The 22,318-nt window shown below is 41.2% G+C and overlaps 1 long non-coding RNA gene across 2 annotated transcripts; it reads right to left on the minus strand.

The window, feature by feature from the left end:
• Nucleotides 1-10,103: 10,103 nt before the first annotated feature.
• Nucleotides 10,104-22,010, minus strand: LOC122886001. Of its 2 annotated transcripts, XR_006380227.1 has the most exons (5): nucleotides 21,996-22,010; nucleotides 20,997-21,139; nucleotides 13,142-13,264; nucleotides 12,926-13,027; nucleotides 10,104-12,351 (listed from the first exon to the last, which is right to left on the minus strand). It is a non-coding gene; the product is annotated as an uncharacterized LOC122886001 (long non-coding RNA). The 2 variants fall into 2 exon arrangements; XR_006380226.1 differs by lacking the exon at nucleotides 21,996-22,010 and having other exon boundaries at nucleotides 20,997-21,324.
• Between the last annotated feature and the right edge of the window lie 308 nt (nucleotides 22,011-22,318).

Consider the following 22,318-nt stretch of genomic DNA (forward strand, 5'->3'; position numbering starts at 1 on the left):
GGTTATTAAGAGAAGTAAAACCACACGGTACCATCATTGTGAAAGTGCTTAAGGCTGGCACATTGTGATTAATCACTGTATCACTGTCCAGATGTAGACTATTTATAGGTGAAATATGCTTTGTTCATGTAGTTGACAGTTTTTCCACTCAGCCTGTTTGAACATCTTCTGAGCGGAAAAAAAGAAGATAATTCAACTTTAGCAGCCTTGCAACAGAAGATCTTAATTTTTTTTAATTTTTTTTTATCATTTTTCAGTCTGACACTCTTCAGCCAGGATGGCTCACTTAAGTCATGATTTTCCTCAAAGACTTGTCAATGTAATAACAAATGCTGTGAGTATATTTCTGCTGATAGTAATCTTCTACATTGTGCAGTACATATTTGATATGGACTTTGTATGCTCGTGCAGACCAGGTGTACATCTAAATGGTATACTGTACTTGACTGTCCCTCCTCTGATCCTCACCTGGGTTGTCAACATCACTGAGCCTCTCCACCAAAGGAGGATTTTTTCCAGCTGGCAAAGTCTTTGTCCCAACAATTTCTGCAGCATTTTTTTTAAGTTGTTTATAAACTACCTCACTCTGAGTTTTGTATGGGTAGCCACTGTTCTGTTTGATGGAGACTGGTACATTTGCCTGATGACAAACCTCAACGACTCTCAGACTGGAATTCCTTGCAAAACAAATCTGAGCTACGAGGAGTACCGCATTAAAGCCGATTATAAGACTGCGTCTCTTGTAAGTAACAACACACAGCAAGCAAACATGCAAAATTAAACCAAAAACAATTTGGGAAATTACATTGTTTTTTATCTTTATACAAATGCATTTTTTAACACAATACGTTTTGTCATATATTGTTTACACGATGCAGAACACTGTACCCAATATGCAGTATGTATCCAACCCAGGACTTAATATAATGGCTGGCTTTTAAAGAAATGTAATGTTATGTTGTCAGTTATTTTGTAGGAGTAGCTGTCAATCTTCCTGTAGTATCATCTCTAAGAAGTCTTTAACTTACTGATGCAATAACTAATACTAACATTAAATCTTGAATTAATCCAATTAAAGAAACAGCAGTTTTTCAAGTTCTCCATGTGTTTAATATTAGGAATAATGATTCATGAACATGCCACTTCAGAGCCCCCTACGGTCACTAAATCTCAGACCAGAAGAAGTTAAACCTAATTTCTTAATCAGCTTCTATGAGCGATGTGGCTCCACATGAACGCACTATTATCTGCCAAAGTTCTTTCTTTTTGTTTTTGTCTGTGCTCTTGGTTTGAAGTGGGCGGTGCTTAGTTGGAAAATCAGAATCAGAATCAGAAATACTTTATTGATCCCCGTAGGGAAACTCTTTGTTACAGTAGCTCGCCTTTACGTCAGTGCACACAGGAGAAAACGATATTATACACTATAAACAGGTCAGAAATAAATAAATTAAGTAACATGTTGGTATAAGTATAAGATAAACTAAGTGTCGAGTACCAAGTGGGTTTACTGGTAGATGGTGAAGTACAGTATAAATACAATGTCACTAATTATGTAATAAATAATAGTAAAAGCGGAGGTGCATGTACTGTCGAGAGTAATTGAGGTATATCCGTAACAATAAATAAGAAAAACTAACAAGGAAAACTAATATTGCACTTGAGGAGTAAACAGAATATTGCACAATTATTATTAATTATGGCGGAGATGTAATGCTCAATGACCAGTTTAGTGACTTAGGGTCAAACAGACTAATCCTTAGAGGAGGAGTTAAATAGTTTGATGGCCACAGGCAGGAATGACTTCCTGTGGCGCTCTGTGGTGCTCTTTGGTGGGATGAGTCTTCTGCTGAAGGTGCTCCTTTGTTTAGCCAGCACGTCATGGAGCGGGTGGGAGACACTGTCCAAGATGGCGTGTAGTTTGGCCAGCATCCTCCTCTCTGACACCACCGCCAGAGAGTCCAGCTCCACCCCACAATGTTACTGGCCTTACGGATCAGTTTGTTCAGTCTGTTTGCGTCCGCTACCTTTAACCTGCTGCCCCAGCATGCAACAGCATACAGGATAGCACTGGCCACCACAGACTCATGAAACATCTTCAGCATTGTCCGGCAGATGTTGAAGGACCTCAGCCTCCTCAGGAAATAGAGGCGGCTCTGGCCCTTCCTGTAAACAGCCTGAGTGTTCTTGGTCCAGTCCAGTTTGTTATCTAAGTATACTCCCAGGTACTTGTAGTCCTCCACAATGTCCACACTGACCCCCTGGATGGAAACCGGGGTCACTGGTGCCTTGGCCCTCCGTAGATCCACAACCAGCTCCTTAGACTTTGTCGCATTGAGCTGCAGATGGTTCTGCTCACACCATGAGACAAAGTTCCCCACCGCAGCCCTGTACTCCGTCTCATCACCACCGCTGATACATCCCACCACAGCAGAGTCATCAGAAAACTTCTGAAGGTGGCAGGACTCTGTGTGGTGGCTGAAGTCCGTGGTGTAGATGGTGAAGAGGAAGGGAGAGAGGACAGTCCCCTGAGGGGCCCCAGTGTTGCTGACCATGCTGTCTGACACACAGTGCTGCAGCCGCACGTGCTGTGGTCTGCCAGTCAGGTAGTCCACAATCCAGGACACAAGGGGGGCGTCCACCTGCATCGCTGCCAGCTTCTCTCCCAGCAGGGCAGGCCGGATGGTGTTGAAAGCACTGGAGAAGTCAAAAACATTCTCCTCACCGTGCTTGCCGGCCTGTCCAGGTGGGTGTGGATGCGGTTAAGCAGGTAGATGATGGCGTCCTCAACTCCCAGCCGGGCTGGTAGGCAAACTGAAGGGGGTCCAGGAGGGGTCTGACGATGGGCCGCAGCTGTTCCAGCACTAGTCTCTCCAGGGTCTTCATTATGTGGGAGGTCAGTGCCACCGGTCTGTAGTCCTTGGAGCCACTGGGACGTGGCGTCTTCGGCACAGGAACGAGGCAAGATGTCTTCCACAGAATGGGGACCCTTTGAAGACTCAGGCTCAGGTTGAAGACGTGTTGAAGGACTCCACAAAGCTGGGGGCACAGGCTTTTAGCACCCGGGGCTAACGCCATCGGGGCCTGCAGCCTTGTTCGAGTGGAGCCTCATCAGCTGTCCTCTCACCTGGTCAGCAGTCAGGCACACAGCAGAAGTTACAGGTGGGGAGGGGGAGTCGTAGGTCTGGAGAGGGCCGTTAGCCTGATGGGGAGGGGGAGCAGAGTACTCAGAGGAGATTGAGGGCCGACAGCAGCTGAGTTAGAGGGGATGACCAGGAGCCGGTGTGTCGAATCTGTTAAAGAACAGATTCAGTTCGTTGGCCCTGTCCAAGCTGCCTTCAACTCCTCTGCTGCCAGTCGGTCTGAAGCCAGTGATGGTCTTCATGCCGCTCCAGACCTCCCTCATATTGTTCTGCTGGAGTTTCCGCTCCAGCTTCCTCCTGTACTTGTACACTGTAACAGTGATGTCCCGTATTTCTGAGTGCCAATCACAAACATTTAGCAATGTGAATTCAGAATATGATGGCAGTTGGTTGTTTGCTAATGTTGCCAGGCAAGAAGTCCTCAGAGTACCCAAATGACAATATAGTTTGTCATTGTCTTCCAGTGTTTATAAGGACAAAGTGAGTTTTTTTAGTCACATTGGCAGCCGCAGTGAATGGGAAGACCGTCCCTAGCTTGGACAGAGCCAGGCTAGCTGTTTTCAGTATTTCTGCTAAGCTAACTGGTGGCTGTCTCTAGCTTTGTATTTACTATACAAACATGAGTGGTATCAATCTTATTGTCTAATACTCAGCAAGAAAGTGAATAAACGTATTTTCCATTCACTTATTTTCCACAACACTTTGTTAAGTGAAACGGGATAGAAGCCTTAGTTTAGTATCAAAGTCAAATACTTGTACACTCGTCCACCACCGCAAACCTCCACCTTACTTTTCATTGGGTGATACGATCATCACAATACTTCCTGTTTGAACACAATCATTAATTATTTATGTTACCGATGAACAAAAGAGAGAAAGAAAGGTTGTTAAATGAAGGTGCTAACGATGTCTGGTTAGCTGAGCTAATTAATAAATTATTCACTGTTCCAAGCGACCCCTCTCAACAGCACAAAAGTACTTTATGTAGGCCTATGTTTTTTTCTAGATCTCTACTGTTGAATATTCTGTAATGGTAGAAGTGTTGAAACAAATTGGAGCTTGACTGAAACCACAAACATTTTGCTTTCTGTTCCTTGAACTACTAAAGAAATCTCTAAAGATTACTTTTTTTCTTTTCCATGACATTGGCTTTGGTGCAATCTGTGTTCTTTTCATTTTTTGGAGCACTGTTGAAAGCATAAAAGCCTATCATATCAGAAAGAAGACATGGAAAAGAGGCTGCAAGATATTGTGCCCTCCTTACTACAGAGTGGTTTATGAAGGTATTCTGGATGAGCAAGTGAGTAACCATTTGAGAGACGAGCTAACAAAAATAGCATCAGAAAGAGCAAAAGCAATCTGTAAGCCCTTCCTTCGAGTTATTGAGGAAAACGAGCATCCATTTACATGTGATGGCAACGACAACGAAAGCACAGTTTCGGAAGCCTGGGAAAAAATTTCAGCTCCAGATTTCCTCTTGATGGACCATGAGAAGACTCACCTGCTGAAACAGAGACGTTAACACATGAATGTTAATTGGAGAGGATGGACTCTGATGAGCAAGCAGCGTTCATACTGAAAACTTTATTAATCCTGGACAGTTTCATGAGGACGAAACAAGACATCTTTAGGTGGTTTGATGATATAATTATAAATCATTTTCCTTATTATCAGCTGAGTCATGATTTGTAGGTAAAGTACATTTCAGATGCCTTTCCCTCTCTCTAGTCTACAATCCAAACTTTTATTCTTTTAAAAGTTTAATGACAAATCATTCAAGTTCTTTTCGTCCCCTCCAGTTATGATATGGACACAGTCCTCATCCCTGAGTTTGCTCTATGGGGATGTCTTGATACTGCTGTGCGTTTGTATTTTAACAATGTGTCAGCCAGTATTGTCAGGAAGAAATTATAATACAGCTGTTTATGCAGTATTTTTCAATTCTGGGTTATGCCATTCTGTTCAATGGCATCCCTAAAGCTGTGCTTCTCTTAATTATCTGAAATTGTCAAGATCACTTTCTCCTGACTGGAAATGGCAGATAGAAGCCTGATTAAAAAGAACCATGCCACCATCTGGTTGTATTACTGGGTAAGATGTTGTGGTAGAAAAGTGGTAGAGCTGTTTGTTTGAATCATACTGTATATTGTGAGTGAAAATGTGGTCCATCTGATGAATTTCAATTAAACTGTTTATGATCATACTGATTACAGTTATTATATTTGTTGGAAGTTCTGTTCACTGTCAGTCAAACCAATCCAAGCGTGAGTTTCTTCCTTCGTGCAGTTTCATAGGAACTTCTGTTCAATTAAAATAAAGTCAGAGGATTTATATTTTATATTTAATATTATATGTAAATATACTGTATTTACAACGTTAATATAAACAGCGTGAATGTAACTTTGATTCATTAAAATACAATGATTTGTTACAGTAAAAAAACTGATGGTTATTCTGTTTGTGTTTCATTATAAAAAAGGTGTGTTTAGCCTTTGTCAAGGTCCTGCTTTGCTATCAATTTGTAGCCGTGCTAGCGGGATGGCTCTAGGGACTGTGATGCTGGTCTGTCGGCTGATCCACCACTTTGGTCCAGACTGAAATATCTTCACAACTCTTGGATGAATTGCTATGGAATTTTGTGCAGACATTCATGGTGCCCAGAGGATGAATCCTGCTGATTTTGGTGATCCCTGACTTTTTCCCCTTTAGCTCCACCATGAGGTGGACATTTGTGGTTCAGACTGGAATATCTCGACATCTGTTAAATAGATTTCCATGCAATTTATAGATATTATAAATAAACAAATATTCAAGGTCCTTACAGGATACATTCTAACTTATTTGGTGATGATCATTTTTCTTTAGTGCCACCAGCATGCATATCTCAACATATATCCAGTTGACTTGATGATCCTCTGACCTTTCCTGTAGTCACCATGAGGTTGACTTTTTAGTTCTTTATTGAAATATCTCAAGTGGATGAATTGTAATAACTTTGATCCCAGGCTCAGTAGAAAGGAAATAAACTAAACATCCTCCATCCTGCAGGACAAGTTCTTTCTGTAAGAAAAGATGAAACTTTAAAAAAGCAGACAAGACTAAGTGCCAAAGAGACAATATGGAGGTTAAAAACATGTATACCTGTCCATCAATTTATACATGCACATATCTAATTATTCATTGTGGCTGCATCATAGCTTAATATCGCTGCAAGTACAGCAAATATAGTTAGAAAACGTATGTATGTCTCTCTCCTACTTCACTTTATTTCTTTCTCAAACTGTGGGAGGACATGGGCCTAGATTGTTAAGGACAAATTAAAGTATGAAACTACCATTTCATGACAATGCGTCATGTCACATTTGAGTCTTTGAAGGAGAGTTTAAAATAGACAGATAAATTTCTCATGACTAACTTTGTCAACACTTGAAACCTTGTATTACACAAACTTGCGGTTTTCACCACGATTAACAACCCCTACCATCCTGCAACCAGATCATGACTGGATGTGGGCACTCTTGCAATTTAGTTGGAACAGAAATATGACGCAAGACAACAATCGTATTAAAGACAAGAACAAAACTATACTCTAGCTGTAAGCTAGATGCAAATAAGACTAAGGCCTTTAGCTTTTTAGTTTCACTGTGGTAAACTGGTGGTAACAGCAGCAAATGCTGCACCAGTGTTGTCGTGTGGATGTCAATGAATGTCATGGGAGCAGGGAACACAAGGATAGGACCCAAATGCAGACTTAGAGGCAGAGCAGATGCAGTTCATCAGTTTATTACAGGAAAAGGCTTACACGTATAGTCAGGCAGGTAGAGGTCCAAATCAGGAGGGCAGCCTAAGACAGGCAAACAAATCAGACAAGGAGCAGGCAATAAACAAAATCCAAAAATCCAGGCGAGGGCCAAGCAAAAGCAGAAATAAATCCAAGAGACTCGGGAGAAGCACAGGAAACAAGGCTGGGACACCTGACACCTGACATCTAAACCACATACCACTGCTGCTGCAAATGATCACGACAACTAGCTGACACTGTATAACCGAAAAAACCCGGACTAAATACACTTAAGTAGGGGAGACAACGAGACACAGGTGCAATTAATCAAGGCGGGGCCAACAATCTAAACTGGAGGGAAAGCAAACTAAGACAAACCACAAGACACACAAGGAGAGGAGAATACTACAAAATAAGACAGGAAACAGGACAAACTATGACAAGTGTGTCATTAATTACACCTACTTTTCCTGTTATGACCAGTCAAAATGTCTGCTGTGAACAGGGTCTATTAGGCTCCACATATTTGACAACATGCCTGTTAACTGTAGATACATTTTGCAGAACTGAGATCTTGCCACATTTATTTTCACCACATTCTGTAGATGAGAATGTTTCTGTGCATTCCCCACACTTACTCAGCCTGTCCAGCTCTTTAGTCATTTCAATGAGGCTGGCAGCAGGTCTCTCTCTTCAGTCAGGTTGGCTTTGATAGCGGAGAGTTTTGCAGCTGTCATGTTCTAAAATAAACCAAGAGACACTTTTCTGTTTATTAAAGGATCTCGGAATCAGATACCAAATAATTAGAAACAGCATCCTATGAAGTGCATGTGTGGTATATTAAAAGGTGGTTTGGAAGAAATTTGGGTGTATGTTTTTTGTTTTTTAATTAATAACAAAAGTGGCTATTTGGATTTACTACTACACTACTGTGAATCTCCTACTGTAAATTAGTTTTTGTTTTATTAACAATAACAATTGCGATTTTATTCATTAACTGGACCTTCTTCTATGTTACTTCTTCATTATACAGTATATGTAGTACTCCATATCTTTAAAGTAATGGCCCTCTTTTAATGCAGAGGTGCTGTATATACATACAAATATACATATATATATATGGGATTTAGACCCACAGTGGACACCGAGGCTGATGAGCCCAGCCAGCAGGAAAACACTCAGCAGCCCCAGACAGAGAACAGCTCCATGAAACCTCCTCTCTGGGCTCCTGGGACCTGAACACAGAGAAGACCAGTGAATAGTATAATAGTAGTATGCAACAGTAATCAGATGATTACATCCATGCACAGCTCAGTCTGTCAGCCTCTCCGTCTGACTGAACATTTTTACCTGCCTGATATGTTGAAGGTCGACAGGTTTGGCATTGACATAGATTTCCTCCATCGCTCATAAAGTGGCCAACTATTTTCTAAAGGGTCAGCTCCGCAGCGAAGACTGCAGCACATGTAAATGATGAAAATCTTGCTGGTTTCAGTTTCTCACTGCTTTAACTTAGGAAGTCACAAGTTTCAAAGCTGCTAAAAGTAGTTTGTATGACAATGCTCTGCCACTCCCTTGAAGCAGCATTATTATCAGACACACCGTATTACAATTAATATACATGTGTTGTATCTGTCAATTGTCAATATGAAAACTTGGGCTGTGTTATTATGATTGATAGCTTGTGCTACGTACACCCTGTATGTAAGATGTTTGTCTCTGTACCAATCTAACTCATGTAACATCTCAGGCCAGCAGCTGTTCTGCACCATAGACTGCAACTAATTAACAGTTAGATAAGAGAGAGTGGGGGAAGGTACAGTGGATATGATAATCCCATGGTGACATACAGAGGTGATTTGGGGTGACAAAGAGTGGGAGGAAATGTATGCACGTGTTGGCAGGCCGGAGCCGACACCCTGTCGATATGGGTGGTTTGATCATTGCATGGGGGGTGACTCGCACATCCTCACTGACCAGCCGCTCTGATCACACCCGAGAATGGAATGCAGCCGCCTGTGAAGATCAATAGGAAGGGGGGAAGTGTGAACTTAGGCATTTACATAGTATTGTGTACTAGGAGGAGCTCAGGCCATATAACCAACTGTTTTTGTACTGCCTCTTCAGACATAGCGGGGAGATCGCCTGGAGAGGTCTCTGTGTTGTGTCTCCAGATATATCTGTATTGTTTGATTGTTTGTAATATTTGTGGGGATATAAATACTAGTTAAAGACATTTGTAGGTCTCCTGTGGATCCCTTCTCATCAACCAACTCGGAGAGAGGTTAGCATACCTCGACACTATCTATCTACAGTAGATTCAATGCTTGATTGCCATTTCAACATAGTCGATAGGAATGAGGATTGGTGAGCTCGCACAAAAGTAAAACAACAAGAACCCCACCTCACATAAAGTGACCACCTTAGGACTTAAAAATAACTTAAGTAATAATAATAATCCCATGGAGATGCTATCAGTACCACAACCAGCTAGGTTGTATACCATTGCATACATGCCCTTACAGTGTCTTGGGCAAATATCGGGTGAAAAATCTCTGGTATCAAGAATGTTTATATGACCAATAAGGTGTTTGGGCTGATTTACAGCTTTAAGAATAATAAAATTAATTTATTGGCATAGTACTCAATAGGAAATTTGAATAAAGTGAAGAAAAGTGACGATTAGACCCCATCGTGCGCCATATTTTAAGGGGGTAGTGATGCCGTGAGCTGTACGGGAATATCTCCCTGATGGAGGCTAGACACTGGTGGTGGGTTTAATATTTTTATTCCTGTCAGAAGAGAGGGCTTTGAAACAGCACTTAAATCTTCATGTCGGGAAATAAAATGGTAAGGCTATATTTTAGAGGCCAGTAGTTTCCTGATAATTTCTTTCAAGGAAGTTTCCTTGTTTACTCTTGACCTCAGTATTTATTTGTGAAAACTTTGATGACAAATTGATACAATATATCCAGAGACTTAATTTGGATATAAAACCTCAAGCAGCATTCCTTTTCATTAACAACTGAGATCACCTGAGTTGTGCAGGTAAATTATTTCAATGGAAGTGAGACAACCTTGTTTATTGATATTAATGGTTCAGTGCTATGGAGAATGAAGCTGCTCTTTAAATGAAGACGCTTAAAGCATTGAGAATGTATTAAAAAACAAACTGCTTCTCATTCTAGTTGGATATAACTTTAATGCATGATTTTACTGATGGAAATACATTGAATACATATAAAACATCATTAATAAACTCATCAGTGATATCAAAAATACCATGTCTCTTCACAGCTGTTTAAAATGTAATCTGTTAATCAGGAGTCGATCCAATTAGAAAGACAAAAAACCAAAGTAACCTCGCTCTTCACGTGACATATCGGTCTCACATGTTTGGACAGTCAGCCATTGTTTTACAAATCCTTTGTTGAGCCAATTTTTAGGAGGAACTTTTGGGGCACCTTAAAAGGTCTCACAGCAAGGGACTGAATACTCACTTTCCAGAAGACACCAAACCCATATGGATCATTGGTGTACACTGGTGGCAACTGCCACCCCTGGTGTCCCCATGTGCCCTTCCAGTAGAGAAAACGTGATGCTGTGCTATATAGGCTGCCCTACCTGCTAGAACATTAGTTGGCCTCTACGTGCCTCTAAATGGTTAAATAGTTAACAGTTACCTGTGTTTTTATTACAAAGGTGTAGTAGTTATGCATCTGAGTCACATAATAAAACAATTTTAATCTTAATCCAGGAAGTGCTGAACCTGTCAGTGCTCTGGTGAACCAGGTGAAAGCTTGGAACACAAACACAAAAGTTTCCCGATAGCCAAGAGAAGTACATACACGATATAATTCTCTATAAAACCAAGCATATTGTTACGATGCAAAACAGATCAGGTCCCAGGTAAAAGTAAAGTCAAGACCCTAATCAGTTGGAAATATCAGTTGGAGTAATAATATTCTTATATTGCAGCCTTATTGCAGTACAGTAATGTAATAAAATGTCATTTCACGCAATTACTTCTTTCTAATATAACATAGCCTATATGTTTACTATAGAAATACATAATAATGTACTTATACACGCAACTTAAAGATTTAGATTTTATTGTATTTTCAAATAAAGTTTCAATTTTACATGATAAAAGGCTTTGAGGATTAGGATGAACTGATGAGTTTTCAAAGTAACATACATACAATACATATTTACAGTATGATTAATGATTGATGAATTCCAATTTTACATTATTCATGTCTACATACAAGAACGGTTATTACTAAAGACCTTGCGTAATCATACAATGTATAAGCATGATCACATTTATGATCTCAAAACATACACCAATGTTAAGCTATTTTCTTACAGATCCATGGCAGAGACGTTGTACATGACAGGTCATTCCAATTAGTGGTGAAAGGTCTGATATGTGCACAGTCCTCTTCACCCCACTGTGGATCTCCACCACCATTATCAGGCTGATTCTCCTCCCAGTCTCTAACAGGTTAATGAACAAGCGAATCATGAATCTGTACATCTCTGACATACACAAAGTTCCTCAGTGGCACATAATGGTCTGTAGGTGAATACATAATAAATGTATGTCTCCTTCCAATATTTTTTTTTCTTTTAAGGGCATAATGAGCAGGATTTGTCGGTTGCAGTTTATAATCATACGATTCAAAGTTGGCCCCATGCAGAGAGCGAGAGAAAAGTAGTGGTCGAGCGAGCTAGAGAGTGAATGAAGAGAGGGAGAGGCATTAGCGAGAACAAAGTAGTGAATCAGTTAAATAAAACGTTATTTTCTGATTGTTTCACAGCTTGCTACGTCCTGACCTCAGGTTGAAACGTCCCGAACACAGCAAAATAATATGAAAATACAGGCAGAGGGCAGGGTCTCTGCAGATACAGACACCGCCACATATTTGTTTGGTCATGAATGTTTGGTCAGTCACCACTGAAGTGAACTGCACTCATCACAAATCCAAGCAGCCTGCAGCCTCTGCTCTCTATGAAGTTCGAAACAAACTACAAACTTTATACCACCTTCTACAGGGAGTGTGTTTGATACTCAAAACTTAAATTGTTGGTTGACTAAATAATGTTGCAATGCATGCACAAATACTGCCAAAACTACAGTAAATACTAAAAATACCATAACACAATGCAGGGTGATTTTATCATTGAAATTCTGAGTAAGAAATGTTTAAAGAAACAGCAAGTAAATCTAAATACCACATGCAAATACTCCCTGTTTGGACAAATTCTCAAGCTTTTTCAACTCTTTAGCTATTTCAACGAGGCTGGCATTCAGCAGGTCTCTTGCTTCAGTCAGGGAAGAAGACCTGTTATCACTGGCCTGGAGATGCTCAGTCTGGTTGGTTGGTGTGGAGAAATCTGCAGCTGAGCCATGTATTGAGTTATGGTCTGAAATAATCAAGAGACATTTCTCTGAAACACAAGATATCTTCTGCATTCATGTTCTATAGAAACAGCTATTGTATTTCACAAGACTACATATTTCCTTATTTTGTCCCACGATTATCAATGATCATACTTAATGAAACTTATGAAATACTGCCATTCAAAGAGTGTAGTGAAACTCTGGCAGTCTTCAGTAAAGGGAACATATTTGACTGCAGTTTAATTGAACATCAAATGTAATTCAGTGCAGCTGTCAGCAGTAGAAATACAACATGTCACTGCTTTTGTGTCTTGAAAATGATACTCGTGTAATAAGCAATTAAGTTGATACTGGATAAATGCTGAAATGCACCAATTCAATTTGAACACGTCACAAAAATGAAATGAGGCATTGTTATGTTGATTTGGCTGTTTGAGGTTTGATTGTGTACAAAATATTGAAAACAATGCAATCGAAACAAAAAATAAAATTTTTAAAAACAGGTCAGAGTAAATCATGGATGAAAAGTTAAAGTGAATGATGCTCCTATAATCATGAGTTCAGCTTGACTAACTTCTGAATGTGAACCAGACTCACAGAGGACACCGAGGCAGATGAGCAAAGCCAGCAGGAAAACATTCAGCAGCCCCAGAAAGAGAACAACAGCTCCATGAAACCTGCTCTCTGGGCTCCTGGGACCTGAACACAGAGAAGACCAGTGAATACAATCAAGAATACAACAGTAATATGACAGATAATAATACACATTTATGCAGAGCTTAGTTTGTCAGCTTATGTGCTACTCATTCTTACCTGTCTGATTCTGTGACATTTTTGAGTCAGATTTGTCAGATTCAACATTCACATAGATTTCCTCCATCGCTCATAAGAATGCCAGATACTTTGTCGAGGGTCGACTCTGGAGCGCAAGTTTCTCTACATGAAAATGAGAAAACTCTTATTGGGTTCAGTTGTTATAAACTTTAGTTTCAGGAAGTCACATCTCAAAGACAGTAAATATAGTTTGTGCGGTAAGTGGTTGTCACCTCACTTGAAACAGGAACTTTCAGAAGCTAGATTTGCTTAATGTTCAGTCACAAGAACAAGTGTAAAAGGAATAAAGTAACTTAATATTTTACATGTTCCTAAAAACTGTTATAGCCTATACTGTAGACAGAAAACAATGTTATTTCTAAAGAAGAAATAACATTGGTGTCGGCTAGGACGCACTGAGGTTATTTCCTCGACTGAGCCGGTTTGGTATTATACGGCTTGTTTGAGAGGAATTGCTGCTTGCCTCGAAAGTAGACGAGAGTAGCCGTTTGCAGTCGGGGGAGGCAGGCCTATTAAAACGCGTGCCTGGAGTCGAACAGCTTGGAGTTGGCTTGACTCGCCTTCAATTAGCGTTAGTAGCATTAGCGTTATTTGTTGCTGATAAAGTGGTTCCAGTGGAAATCCCAAGTGACTCAAGTGTCTGTTCATTTTAAAACAAATCAATACAGGGGGGTTGAATACTGCATGTAAAAGGCATAACCACTTACTTTTCCAAACGATTTTGGTCAGTGGTTTAGACCAGTTTGCATTTATGGAGAACGCACAAAGGCATTTAATTGTTAGTGTCAGAAATGTACTCATTAAGTACATGTGTTACTGCTTAAGTTCATGTGGACAAATATTGGGGAATAATGATGAAAAACAATAATGGCATTTAACGTCATTTAATTGTGCGTGGTGACGTAAAACTTTTTCGGAGCCAATTGGAGAGTTTCATCAATATCACGGGTAAAAACCTCCAATGAGTGCTCAGCTCGATCTATTGGCAGGTCGTTTCCCATCAAGTATTTCGCTTCTGCAGCTCGTGGAGAGAAACTGTGGCGTCTAGCTCTCAAAACTGCGAGCGTCTTTGTCCCCAGAGATTTCCATGTCTCACGCAGAAAAACATCACTAACCGTCATGCGTTTTGCACTCAGCAAGACGCGATCAAAATTGTGCAGGTCTGCATCGGTCAAACAAGCCTATAGTGATTTGCCGTGGGACACGAGGCGCGGTGCCAATGTGTTGTGCACTGCAGTCTTGGTGGTAAGAGGGAGTGAGTCTCGCAAGATCTGCTGCCCACCTGCTCAGCTCAGCTCATAATGTTTTGGTCATTTTATTTGGGGAAAACACACACTTCCCTTTAATCACACAAACCATTTTACACACGTTTTGTTCGTCTTTCCACTTTTATTCGTTACGTTATTCAACCAGCTGACATGTGATCACACAGAAAAAAAAAAAGTTTTATTCCAGTTATGGCATTCATTGCAGACAGACAGAATACAGATTATTACCAGCTCTGAAATCCACAAGAGTTAGTCGGCAGCCTATACTGAAGGACTTTGCTCTACTCTGGTGATTCTCTTTCTTTCTCTGTTCCACCTGCAGTCTGAGAGATGTTGCGCACTGTTAAGCCACAATTACGCAAGGCAGATCCGGGGTTACATTTTGTGCAACAAGCAAATAACTACAGAAACCTCAAACTTATCGTTTTTGGTTCATCATTCTACACAGTTGTATACTTCAAATCAACAAGGCTTGACACAGTGAAAACAGTTTACATGGTTCTGTGAAAAGTGTGGATTTCCTCAAATGTCCCTCTCCACTAATTACTCCCTCAGGGCAGGTCCTGGCCAGGCCTCCACATTTTGAATTACAATACAGGTGTGGCTGTGATGAGCAACATGATGTGAAAGAGACTGTTCTGTTCAAGTTTATATCAAAAGACTGTTATTTCTAAAATCTGCGGATCATTTCCAGGATAGCGATTATGTGGCAATATGAAGATTTGAATATGTAGCAACAATTTCGTTCACAGATTGAGAGCAATTTAAAACTTTAAGTAAAACACTCAAATCTAACTCAATTAAACTTTAAAAAGAACAAGAACTTGGGAAAAATAAACTAGACTGCATATTGAAGTCTTGTAATGGCTCAGAAAATCCCAAACTTGAACCCAGAAGCTGGACTCAGTGACAGACAGGATAAGACAAATCTTTTCATTTCTTATCTAAACCAGGGTCTAGAAAAGCTGCGCAGGTAAAAATAGAAACGCTCTGTCAAAATGTAATAATTCTTATATTAATAATATAATTCATATAATGATAGTAATTTATAGATATTCTCTACAGCAGACGGGGAGAGTGCGGCAGCAGCATGACAGGGGCCTCCAGAAATTAACAGAGCTTGGACCAAAAGTGCCCTTAAATGCTCGTAGTTTATTTTTGTTGCTGTTCTCACTTGTTATTTTTCCAAATAAAACTAATCTTTGTGCAGCAAATTGAGAATTGAGTGTTTATTTAACAATGTAACATAATAATTATACATTTTTTCAAAGTTTAGTATATGCCCCTAAAAATCAGTTCAAGGGGCAATAGGCTACCTTCTGAAAAAAAAGGCACAAGGGCTGCACCTAAAGATTATTTTTATCGATTAGTTGATTAATCTAACAACTAATTGATCAATTATTCTAATGATTATCTTTTTATTACTTGATTAATAAAACAATTAATTTACCCAAAATAAATGGCAGAATATTAATATTCATTAATACTCATTAATATTTCAATATTTTATTCAATTATTTTCTCTTAAAAACAAATGATAACAAGAAACAAAGTAAGTACTGCAGGGCATTATTCTGCAACAAAAAATATATTTGTCTATTAAAAATATTATAATATTTGAAAGAATAAATTAAAATACTACCCTATTTCTAGTAGGTTATTTTTTTTGTTACCATTTTAATTCTACTTAATTCACCACCTTATTCTAGTGTTTGCTCACAAACTACTTTAATCTGCTCACCTTGCTTTTCCCTTCAGTTCTCTTTTTTCCCCCGCGCACACACACACACACACACGCACACACCCCTACACCTCTGGTCTCTGCACGCACACACACACACACACACACACACCCCTACACCTCTGGTCTCTGCACACACACACACACACACACACACACACCCCTACACTTCTGGTCTCTGCACACACACACACACACACACACACACACACCCCTACACTTCTGGTCTCTCTGCACCTACACCTCTGGTCTCTGCACGCACACACACACACACGCACACACCCCTACACTTCTGGTCTCTGCACACACACACACACACACACACACACACCCCTACACTTCTGGTCTCTGCACACACACACACACACACACCTACACCTCTGGTCTCTGCACGCACACACACACACACACACACACACACACACACACACACACACACACACACCTACACCTCTGGTCTCTGCACACATTCATCGGCTTGCCCCGCCCAAAAAACACAACTCCCGTGTTGGATTTTTTCACCCGCGGTTCCGTTTTCACAGCAGCAGGTGAGCATGGAGGAGGCTGGTTGTAAATGACGTCACTTATCGAAACCAACGTGGCACCGAATGACATCGGCACCAACAGGTGCACTTTCTATGGCAGGCCAGTTGCGCCTTTATTACCAACTTTCTTCTCAGAATATCACCCCCTCCCCCGGCTCCGTATTTTATTTTTTACAGCAATATTATAATCAAAATGTTATTAAAACATACCAGATTACCAGATACCCCGGCATCGGCATGCAACGCCATTCACACCGCCATAACACATCTCCAGACTCAACACCCGAGTGCACTCATATTAATCTCGGGTGACTTCAACCATGCCAGTGTTTCAACAACACTGACTAACTTCACCCAGTATGTGAGCTGTCCTACTAGAGAGGAGAGGACACTGGACCTGCTGTATGCTAACGTTAAGGACGCATACAGCTCCCCCCCCTCCCCCCTGGGTAGGTCAGACCACAACCTGGTTTACCTTAAACCCTGCTATGTGCCTCTGGTTAAAAGGCAGCCTGCGACCATAAGGACAGTGAGGAGATGGTCAGAGGAGGCCTATGAGACACTGCAGGAATGTTTTGAGGTGACAAACTGGGATGTACTCTGTGAGCCTCATGGAGATGACATTGATGGGCACACTGAGTGCATCACTGGCTACATTAACTTCTGTGTGGACTGCAATGTGCCAACCATGGTGGTCCATTGTTATCCAAACAACAAACCGTGGGTAACAAAAGACATCAAAGACATCCTGAATGCCAAGAGGAGGGCCTTTACTGATAATAGGGAGGAGGTGAGTGCAATCCAGGCCGACCTGAAGGTGAAAATCAGGGAAGCCAAGGAGAAGTACAGGAGGAAGCTGGAGCGGAAACTCCAGCAGAACAGCATGAGAGAGGTCTGGAGCGGCATGAAGACCATCACTGGCTTCAGACCGACTGGCAGCAGAGGAGTTGAAGGCGCATTGGAGAGGGCCAACGAACTTAATCTGTTGTTTAACAGATTCGACACACAGGATCCTGCTCATCCCCCCTCTAACTCAGCTGCTGTCGGCCCTCAGACTCCTGAGTACTCTGCTCCCCCCTCAACTGGCTATCAGACTAACGGCCCTCTTCACACTAATGACCCCCCCCCCCCTGCCTGTAACCTCTGCTGTGTGCCTGACTACTGACCAGGTGAGAGGACAGCTGATGAAACTCCACTCAAACAAGGCTGCAGGCCCTGTCGGACAGCGTGGTCAGCAACACTGGGGCCCCTCAGGGGACTTTCATGGTGTGAGCAGAACCATCTGCAGCTCAATGCAACAAAGTCTAAGGAGCTGGTTGTGGATCTACGAAGGGCCAAGGCACCAGTCACCCCAGTTTCCATCCAGGGGGTCAGTGTGGACATTATTGAGGATTACAAGCACCTGGGAGTACACTTGGACAATAAACTGGACTGGGCTAAGAATACTCAAGCTCTGTACAGGAAGGGCCAGAGCCGCCTCTATTTCCTGAGGAGGCTGAGGTCCTTCAACATCTGCCGGACAATGCTGAAGATGTTTCATGAGTCTGTGGTGGCCAGTGCTATCCTGTATGCTGTTGCATGCTGGGGCAGCAGGTTGAGGGTAGCGGACGCCAACAGACTCAACAAACTGATCCGTAAGGCCAGTGACATTGTGGGGGTGGAGCTGGACTCTCTGGCGGTGGTGTCAGAAACGAGGATGCTGACCAAACTACACGCCATCTTGGACAGTGTCTCCCACCTTCAGCGGAAGACTCATCCCCCCAAAAAGCACCACAGAGCGCCACAGGAAGTCATTCCTGCCTGTGGCCATCAAACTCTTTAACTCCTCCCTCTAAGTGTTAGTCTGTATGACCCTAAGTCACTAAACTGGACATAGATCTTTACATCTCTGCAATACTTGAAACAATCGTGCAATATTCTGTGTAATACTCCTGTGCAATATTTTAGTTTTCCCTATTTATTGATATTTATATTTGTTCATACCTCTATTAATGCTGTGCAATATCCACCGTCTCATAATAATCTTAATAAGCTATACTTAACTTGACAGTACATGCACTATTACTTACTACTTATTACATATATTATTACATTGTATTATTATACCGTATTATCATCATCAACCGGTAAACCCACTTGGTACTTTACACTTATTTTATTTTATACTAATACCCACGTGGTACTTAATTTATTTTCTGACCTGTTTTAGAGTGTTTTATATTTTTTGCTAGTACTTTTTCCTGTGTGCACTGACGTAAAAGGCGAGCTGCTGTAACAAAGAGTTTACCTTCGGGGATCAATATTTCTGATTCTGATTTCTGATAAATTGCCTGGTCTGAATCTGATAACGTTAGCCTGTGTGTTTTTTGGCCTTTACATAGTCTGTTGCTTTGCTTGACATTACTGTGTTTATTTCCATAACCTTGAATGCAAAGAATGGACGGAACGCAACATAAACAAAGGCCTATCTGGGTAGGGTCTCACCCACACGGTACCACTAAATGTTACAACCATAATAGTCTGATCAGTGTTACTGAACGCTGGTAGCTTGTCAAAGCAAAGTGAAACCTCCTAACTAACCTTATTTTCTTCTGCTTTGAGCAGCCCCTTCTATTAAATATGAGCAAAACTATACATGTCCCAAAACTCAGTTGGCTATTTGGTGCAACCTTTCTAAAAAAAAAAAAAAAAAAAAAAAAAAAAAAAAAAAAAAAATAGGCCTAGGCTACATCAAAAATTTGAAATATTTGATTGTAAACATAGCTGTGTGTGTGTGTGTGTGTGTGTGTGTGTGTGTGTGTGTGTGTGTGTGTGTGTGTGTGTGTGCTAGTCAGCCAGTCATAACATCACCAACACTAATTGAGTGAGTCCAGAAATGAGAAGTGTGCATAGGTCCTCGGGCTAAACAGTCAAAGTCGACATCCCACACACACATACAAACAAACCCATTGTAACATAATTCACTTCCATGCCATATGATCACTGCCAAATGAAAATTCACTAAAACAGGTTGGAGGCTTGAGTTTTTTCTCTTAAATTTCCGACTTTCTTCTCAGAATATTACCCCCTCCCCCGGCTCCGTATTTTATTTTTTACAGCAATATTATAATCAAAATGTTATTAAAACATGCCAGATTTTTTGGGGTCCTCAGACACGTACAGGTTGGGGCGTCAGGTGAGGGCTTGAGGAGGAGGGTCCCATTAGGGGAATTGTTCCATCCAAACAGAGCAAATGAACATCAGCAGTAAATGCTTCAAGATAAGGATGCTAATGCTAATGATTAGGAAGAAATTTAGTAATAATGGCATCACATGACTGTTACTAGTTTATTAAAACTTCCCTTCTCTGATTGGAAAGCAGGAGAATCTATAATATAACAGAGGACATCACAGTCAGATAACAGTGTTCTGCTGTACTCAGATCTTTATATAATGAATGTCAAACTTTTTATCAGAGCAGCTTCATCATATTATCACAGATGTTCTGACATCGTTTTATATTTGAAATATATATTAAGTGGTTGAACAGCATGTGGGTCAGTTTGTTGAATGATGGGAAATTAACTTTTTAAGATGAGCATCTGCCAGCCACTGACAGATTAATGTTCAAATTCAAAAGCCACTCAATAATAAATCATTATTCTGTGTCTGAACTCTACCAGCCACTTTCATATCTTACCAGCATTTGGCTAGCTGGCTGCTGCTAATTTCCCAATAAAAACAAAATCAACTAGCAGCTGCCTTCGGCTCTGCTGGACTGTTAATTACATATATCTGAGTGATAAAGCCTCATTTTTCTTAGCTCTACGCGGATCATCATGACAGACAATGCAGATAACAGAAAGTAACGTCATCTGAAACACACACCGACCAACTTACAGCTGTGCATTAGCCATGCTATTAGCTTGGCAGTGCTATTAGCTTAGCCGTGCTATTAGCCTAGCCGTGCTATTAGGTTAGCCGTGCTATTAGCCTGGAGTACAGAGTTGAATAAAACGGTTTAAACAGCATGAATTAGCTGGCTAATACAAAGCAATGATAAATAGTTTATATAATAAATTCCTTAGAGTAACATTCAAGTTTGACATTTTAAGACCTAGTTCATAAAGCTCCGGCAATAATGCTAACTTTATGCTGTAACATCGAGCACTCAACTATTTCACAAAGTGCCTTAAAACACCTCGGTTAGCTAACTATAACTAATGTCATTCAGAAATATGAGTGTTTAACGTGTTTCCCACAAATACTTAATAATAATAATTCATGAATATTTGACTTACCAACTCTTCTGCATCAGCTCCGCAGTCGACTGTCCGATGAGAGCGGAGAGACGCTGCGGGAGGTGAGCGGTTCGATCCCCGGCTCGGGCAAAGACGGAGACGCGCTTCAGTGGTTGTAAGGCTGTTTAACTGAGACATAATGGCTGTAGAATAGTGTGGGGTTTTACTAACTGATGTAGTAGATTAGCAAATAGTAAACATAGTATTCAAACAACACTATAAACAGTGAGAACTTCTTCTTCTTTTCCTTTCGGCTGTTCCCTTTCAGGGGTCGCCACACTGAATCATGTGCCTCCATCTAACCCTGTCCTCTGCATCCTCTTCACTCACACCAATTAACTTCATGTCCTCTCTCACTACATCCATAAATCTCCTCTTTGGTCTTCCTCTAGACCTTCTGCCTGGCAGCTCCAACCTCAGCATCCTTCTGCCAATATATTCACAGTCTCTCCTCTGAACATGTCCAAACCACCTCAATCTGGCCGCTCTGACTTTATCTCTGAAACATCTAACATGAGCTGTCCCTCTGATGTCCTCGTTCCTGATCCTGTCCGTTCCTGACCCCAAGCCCCCTATATATATATATATATGTGGCAAACTTAACACTCTGGGCCGATCATATCGGGAGGAAATCAAATGCTACTGCTCTGCGTCAGCAAAAACCAAGGAGCTGATCGTTGATTTTCGGGGAAAAGAGGCAAAAACACCCCCTCCTGTCTACATCAGTGGAGCTGAGGTGGAGCAGGTGAACAGTTTTAGGTTGCTGGGAATCAGCATCACAGAGATTGTGACATGGTCATCTCACATATCCAAAGCTGGTAAAGAAAGCTCAGAAACGGCTGTAAGAAGGCAAAATTCCTGTTAACTTTTACAGAGGAGCAATAGAAAGCATCCTGACTGGAAACATCACAAACTGGCATGGGATGCGCACGGCCCAGGACAGGAGGGCTCTGCAGCGGGTGACTAAAACCGCTCAGCAGATCATTGGTACCGACCTACCGAGCATCAGTGGTATCGGGGAGGTGAGGCGCCTGCTCAGAGCCCAAAGGACACTGAAAGACAGTCCCCAGCCCAGCCACAGCCTGTTCACCCTGCTGCTGTCTGGCAGCCGGACCACCACACTGCAGAGCAGCTTCTTCCCTCAGGCTACGAGACTGCTGAACTCATCCCCAGCACTCCAGCGTGTAAAATATATATATATTTTTACTTATTTATTCACTGCTCTACTGTATATCATTTTTGTATGTGTGAGTTTCTGTGAATAGAAAAAAAGGGAACTGCAACTGAATCTCATTTTACACCCGTGTTGTAAAATGATAAAT

The sequence above is a fragment of the Siniperca chuatsi genome, linkage group LG12 (assembly GCF_020085105.1).
Source record: "Siniperca chuatsi isolate FFG_IHB_CAS linkage group LG12, ASM2008510v1, whole genome shotgun sequence".
Classification (NCBI taxonomy): Eukaryota; Metazoa; Chordata; class Actinopteri; order Centrarchiformes; family Sinipercidae; genus Siniperca; species Siniperca chuatsi.